Below are 7,384 nucleotides of genomic sequence, written 5' to 3'. Positions count from 1 at the left end.
CACGTGATTATCAACTGACCTGCCTACACTGTGACTCTTTCTATGTGGGAATGACCAGCAACAAACTGTCCATTCACATGAATGGACACAGGCAGACAGTGTTTGTTGGTAATGAGGATCACCCTGTGGCTAAACATGCCTTGGTGCACAGCCAGCACATCTTGGCACAGTGTTACACCGTCCGGGTTATCTGGTTACTTTCCACCAACACCAACCTATCCGAACTCCGGAGATGGGAACTTGCCCTTCAATATATCCTCTCTTCTCGTTATCCACCAGGTCTCAATCTCCACTAATTTCAAGTTGCCGTCACTCATACCTCACCTGTCATTCAACATCATCTCTGCCTCCACACTTCTGCCTTGACTTACATCTCTGCCCATACTCGTTGCCTTTAAATACATCTGCTTGTGTCTGTGTATGTATGGATGGATATGTGTGTGTGTGTGTGTGTGTGTGTGTGTGTGTGCGTGCGTGCGTGCGTGCGTGCGGGTGCGAGTATATACCTATCCTTTTTTCCCCCTAAGGTAAGTCTTTCCGCTCCCGGGATTGGAATGACTCCTTACCCTCTCCCTTAAAACCCACATCCTTTCATCTTTCCTTTTCCTTCCCTCTTTCCTGACGAAGCAGCCGCCGGTTGCGAAAGCTCAAATTCTGTGTGTGTGTTTATGTGTTTTATTCATTGTGCCTCTCTACCAGCGCTTTCCCGCTTGGTATACTTTCTGTAAAGTTGATAAAAAATTGACAGTCTCATATCTCAGTGAGTAACTTGAAACTTTCAGCAAAAGGCAGGAGTGTGTAGAGGAATTATGGATCAAGTTTAAAAGAAGGGTTGACCATGCACTGGATTGATGCGTACCCAGTAGAAAAGTCCGTGATGGGAGGGAACCCCCATAGTATACAATCACTGTAAAGAAATGAAGATAACTGCATAACAGATGTAAAATAAATTATAGGGCTATAGGTACAGAGATGCTGAATGAAACACATTTGGCTGCCGAGAGGGCAATGTGTGATGCTTTCAATGACTTCTGTAGCCGAATATTGTCAAACGATATTTCACAAAACCCAAAAAAAATCCTTCCTGTATGTAAAGGCTGTTAGTGACACCAAAGTTAGTTTCCAGTCCCTAGCAAATGAGACATGAAATGAAACTGAGGATAACAGAGCAAAAGCTGAAATGCTTAACTCAGTTTTCAAATATTCCTTTACAAAGCAAAACCCAGGAGAATTGCCCCAATTTAACCCTCGAGCCACTGAAATAAGGATTAGCGCCAGAGGTCTTGAGAAACAACCGAAATTGTTAAAACTGAACAAAGCTCCAGGGCCTGATGGAATCCCTGTCAGATTCTGTACTGAATTTTCACCTGAGTTAGCCCCTCTTTGAACCATAATTTATCATAGATCCCTCACTTTTTGGAAGAAAGCAGAAGTAACACCCGTTTACAAGAAGTGATCCATAAAACTACTGTTCAGTATCCCTGACATCAATTTGCTGTAGAACCTTGGGATGTACTCTGAGCTCAAACGTAATGAGGTATCTTGAATAGAATAACCTCCTCCTCCTCAGTACCAACCAGTATGGATTTCGAAAACACTGATCGTATGAAACTCATCTCGCACTTTTCTCGTATGACTTACTGAAAGTTCTCACACTTTTCTCGTATGACTTACTGAAAGTTTTGGATCTAGTCTGTCAGGTAGATATAGTGTTTCTTGATTTCCAAAAAGCATTTGACTCAGTATCACACCTTTTCTTACTGCCAAAAGTATGATCATATGGGTTGTCAAATGAAATTGGTGACTGGATTGAGGACTTTTTGTTAGGGACGGCACAGCATGTCATCTTGGACGGAGGGTCATTGTCAGATGTAGAAGTAACTTCAGGCATGCCCCAGGGAAGTGTGATGGCACTCTTGCTGTTCATGTTGTGTATAATGACCTTGCAGACAATATTAAAAGTAAAGTCAGATTTTTAGCAGATGATGCAGTAATCTTTGATAGAGCACTGTCAAAGAAGCTGCATAAATATTAAGTCAGATTGTGATAATATTTGAAAGTTGTGCAAAGACTGACAACTTTCTTTAAATGTTCAGAAATGTAAAATTGTGCACTTCACCAAACTAAAAAAATGTAGAATCCTGTGTCTGTAATATCAGTGCGTCACTGGGCAGCTGATACAAATACCTGTGGGGATGTGAAATGGAATGATCACATAGATTCAGTCGTGAGTAAAGCAGATGGTAGACTTAAGTTTGTTGATAGAATACTGGGGAAGTGCAATCAGTCTACAGAGGAGATTGCTTACAAATCACTCATGTGACCTGTTATAGAGTTTGCTCAGGTGTGTGGTATCCATACCAAATAGGACTAACGGGGGACATTGAAAGTATACAGAGAAGGACAGTACAAATGATCACAGGTTTGTGGGAGAGTGTCACAGAGATAATGAAGGAGCTAAACTGGAAGACTCTTTAAGGTAGACATAATCGATATTGAGTAAGTCTATCAACAATGTTTCAAAAAACCGGCTTTGAATGATTACTGTAGGAATACACTATGACCCTTTACGTATCACTCACATAGGGATTTTGAGGACAGGATTAGAATAATTATTGCATTCAAATGGTCATTCTTCCCCTGCCCCATACGTGAATGGAATGGGGAAAAACTCTTAATAAATGGTACAATGGTATGTAGCCTGTACCATTCCTTTCATGGTGGTTTGCAGACTGTAGATGTAGAGCCTTCTATTCATATGTCTGAACACTAACCATACCTCCTGGGACTCCCTTTGTACCCTGTCTGATCAAAAGTATCCAAACACCACTATGTAATGTGGGACTGAGCTGACCAATAGGGAGGCTTGGAGGCGGTCAGGTGGGGAGCGGAGATGTGTTCGCTCTCTTCTGCTGGCAGCTTCTAAACTGATCAGATGCCCTCCTCTCTTCCGTGGTAGCCCATTCAGTCTCGGTGGCTTCTGTAGGCGTGCCTTTCCCTTTTACGGCATTAAAACATCATACAGTTAAAACTATGTTTGATTTTTCATCTCAACGGGTGCCTACTGCTTTCCCCTCCTAGCTTTAACAGCTTACTTGCTGTGTGCATAGGTTCCAGGACCATATGTCTCTCGCATCCTGTTATTCTCACGCTCTGAGACCATCTGTCATGTGAAATTACACGTATACTTCTCGCTACTGCACAGCGACTTGTGCTGAATGTTAAAATATTGCAATAAAATTGTAATGAAATGTCGACAGAATTATAGCATGAACACCACATATCCCCTCAGCAAAAATGCTTACAGTTTTTGAACTTTGTTAAAATTTATAAAAATGACACAAGCACAAACCTTACTAAGGCCTTAACTGCACTGTTACAAGATAGTTTCCCCACTATTCTGCTTTCAGCATCTCAAAATTACCTTAAATCTTAAGGTGCTTACCCCTACCGTCAAAATACAGTAACATATGCGCATAACTAATTATGTGAAAAATCTCTATCCAATAAAATATTGTTACAATTGATTAAGAATTCTCTTTGTTCTTTCATTGCTTTTAAATTCATCTAAATAACAAATTTCATAGTAAACACTAATGACACCTCCACATCACCTCCATTTGCTTATTTTATGTGCCTACTTGCAGAGTTATTTGTTGATTCACAGATTGCTTGGGTTGACGGCATCCATTCTCCATTCCTCTCGATGATATTGGTACGTGCAACATACATTGAGTAATAAAAACGTTTGAAACACACAATCTCACCCTCCTCCTGAAAGAAAGACAAAAGTACAATAATATTAATTACATAAATGGTCATTAATTTCAACATACTCCATTCTACAGGCCCGCTAGATGACTGGTTTGTTTGTAAACATTAAATGTCCTCTTACAACTCGTCACACAATGGCGTGTCATCTGCATTCTGCTCTGTCCAGTGCCCCTGCAGCAGCCTTGTTGCGTCAGTTTGTGGCTGGTAGTTTGTTGCCCCAAATATCATTGGCCTCGCCTCCAGAACTGCTACTGTCTGCTCAACTGGATTTAGCAGTCCCCGTGTTGTGCAGTCATTGTATGAAACCTCTGTCTTTCTTTAAACATATCATACACACGCACACACACATTGACAAAAGTGTTTAATATCTACCACACTGTAAACAATTTTTGACACATTTGCTACAGATGATGCTAGTTCCATTGCATTGGCATGAGCTGCACAAATAATCATGTGCGGACCTTCATATCTCTATCTTTGAATATTTTGCCCTTGCCCCAACAGCACAATATTTCCCACCATAAATATTCTGGCCATTTTTCCTAGGTTCTCTCTTCCTTCTCTGCGCTGCTTTCTGTTTCGATCAATCCAGCATTATTTTCCTGATTATATCCAATGACATCCTCATCGTAAGTGGAAATGTGATACTTTGTTCAAATATGTTTGATGGTTTGTTGTCAAATGTTACTTCATCAGGACTTTCTGTGGCATCAGTGGAAATGTGTGCCGGACCAGGATTCAAACCTGGGATCTACTGCTTATTAGTCAGTTGCATTAACCACTCCCCCACCTCCCCGTCCAACAACAATGTTCCTACCCTCAGACCACACAGAAGCATCCCCCTTGTCACCCAATATTATCCTGGCCTCGAATACATCAATAAATTACTCCGCCAGGGATATGACTTTCTCAAGTCAACCCCTGAAATGAGATCATCCCTTGACAAAATTCTCCCCACACCACCCAGAGTTGCCTTTCGTCGCACCCCAAACCTCCGTAACGTCTTTGTTAAACCCTACAATATTCCCAGACTACCTTCTCTACCCAGCGGTTCCTACCCCTGTAACCGACCCCGCTGCAAAACCTGCCCCATGCATCCCCCCACAACCACCTACTCCAGCCCCGCTACTGGTAAATCATACACAATTCAAGGCAAGGCCGCGTGTGAAACTACACATCATTTATCAGCTGACATGCCTGCACTGCACAGCCTTTTACATTGGTATGACAACAACTAAGCTGGCTGAGTGCATGAACGGACACAGACGAACTGTCCGCCTAGGAGACGTCCAATACCCAGTAGCGGAGCATGCCCTCCAGCATAATTCTATGGACCTAGGAACCTGCTACACCGTATGTGCCATTTGGCTTCTCCCACCCAACACCAGTCCCTCTGAACTGCGGAGATGAGAACTTGCACTCCAACACATCCTTTCATCCCGCCATCCCCCTGGACTGAACCTATGTTAAACAACCTCACTCCCATTTACTCTTCAGTCTTCTCCTCTTTCCCTTTCCTCTTTAGCCATTCATGCATCTTTTCATCCTACATCTTTATACTATATACCTCTTTACTTCTGTATGCATCCTCTTTGGTTTGAAGCTGGCACAGTACTTACAATAGAATATCTTTGGCTTCCCTCCGACAACCATGCCTCCATCCTTGCTACCCTCCCTGTTTTCCTTTCCCTGTTGCTTCATAACCTGGGTTGTGAGTAACTAAATCCACTTTCCCTTCTTCCCTTTCTTTCCCCTCTCTCCTCCTTGATGAAGGAACATTTATTCCGAAAGCTAGGAACGTAGATTTTCGGTTGTTTTTTGTGTATCTATCGGCTGTACTGAGCTGAGGTAAGTACTGGCCAGCCCCTCTATCTCCTGGTTAGTATTTATTACCATTAATCCGTAAGTCAATTATGGAATCTACATTTTTCATTAAAGGTCTTCGAAGTTTCTTCTATTTTTTTTACCAAGCTCTTGTGCCATGATATTACCCTCTTGCACGAGGAAAATTCTTCTGAAGTCTTTTTTATAGCCACAATGGTGTACCTCTTCTTTCCTGACAGTGTCACTTAGATTTCAAAATAATGAACTTTTCTTCCTAGCATTGCTTAGCGAGAAGGACCAAACTTAATTTTCCTTCATTTGCAACTGTATACTTGCTATAAGTAGAGCTGTGTTACATTACGTACATGACGTATTTATCACCTCCATGATATAATGACTTTTGTTTATTATTCAGTAATGACTTTTGGTTTAGGAACATCCTACTGTTCCAGGAAAAAGCTGAAGCAGTGCAATGTAGAGTTCATAAGACTTCTTTTAATAAGATGTCTTTAATGTGCAACAGTCTACAGTGTAATGTGATATGTGTTCTCTCACAATAATTATTCCTTGACATGGAATGTTTATGCTCAAGGAACTTACAGCATATTTTATAAAAGTTAAAATATTTGTATTTGGTTTTCATTCTCATTTGCCAGCACTTCTAGCGTTTACTGGGATGAATTCCATAATTTTAAACATCAGTCTATAGCAGGCTTTGAACACTTAAGCAATACATTATATTTGCCACCTGTCTGCCGTAAGAAATATTGGTGCTCTTGTTTATAATGGCATACAGCAGGTATACACAAGGTCATTGTAGCTAGGCTCAATACCATTTCTTCCAAATCCATCAGAAACAAACGCAAAATAATTTTATTTAAAAAAGCGGATAAAGTGCCACTAGAAGCCTTCCTAAAAGACAATTTCCATTCCTTCCGAACTGACTATGCGAATGTAGACGACATGTGGCTCAATTTCAAAGATATAGTAGCAACAACAATTGAGATATTCATACCTCATAAATTGGTAAGAGATGGAACGGATCCCCCGTGGTACACAAAAAAGGTCCGAACGCTGTTGCAGAGGCAACGGAAAAAGCATGCGAAGTTCAGAAGAACGCGAAATCCCGAAGATGGGCTAAAATTTACAGACGCGCGAAATTTGGCACGTACTTCGATGCGAGATGCCTTTAATAGGTTCCACAACGAAACATTGTCTCGAAATTTGGTAGAAAATCTGAAGAAATTCTGGTCGTATGTAAAGTACACAAGCAGCAAGACGCAGTCAATACCTTCGCTGCGCAGTGCCGATGGTACTGTTATCGACGACTGTGCCGCTAAAGCGGAGTCATTGAACGCAGTTTTCCGAAATTCCTTCACCAGGGAAGACAAATGGAATATTCCAGAATTTGAAACACGAACATCTGCTACCATGAGTTTCTTAGAAGTAGATACCTTAGGGGTTGCGAAGCAACTCAAATCGCTTGATACGGGCAAGTCTTCAGGTCCAGATTGTATACTGATTAGGTTCCTTTCAGATTATGCTGATACTATAGCTCCCTACTTAGCACTCATATACAACCGCTCGCTCACCGATAGATCTGTACCTACAGATTGGAAAATTGCGCAGGTCGCACCAGTGTTCAAGAAGGGTAGTTGGAGTAATCCATTTAACTACAGACCTATATCATTGACGTCGGTTTGCAGTAGGGTTTTGGAGCATATAGTGTATTCAAACATTATGAATCACCTCGAAGGGAATGATCTATTGACACATAATCAGCATG

Source organism: Schistocerca gregaria, chromosome 9, assembly GCF_023897955.1.
Source record: "Schistocerca gregaria isolate iqSchGreg1 chromosome 9, iqSchGreg1.2, whole genome shotgun sequence".
NCBI lineage: Eukaryota > Metazoa > Arthropoda > Insecta > Orthoptera > Acrididae > Schistocerca > Schistocerca gregaria.
The sequence above is the reverse complement of the archived record's forward strand: the minus strand, read 5'-3'. Positions refer to the sequence as shown.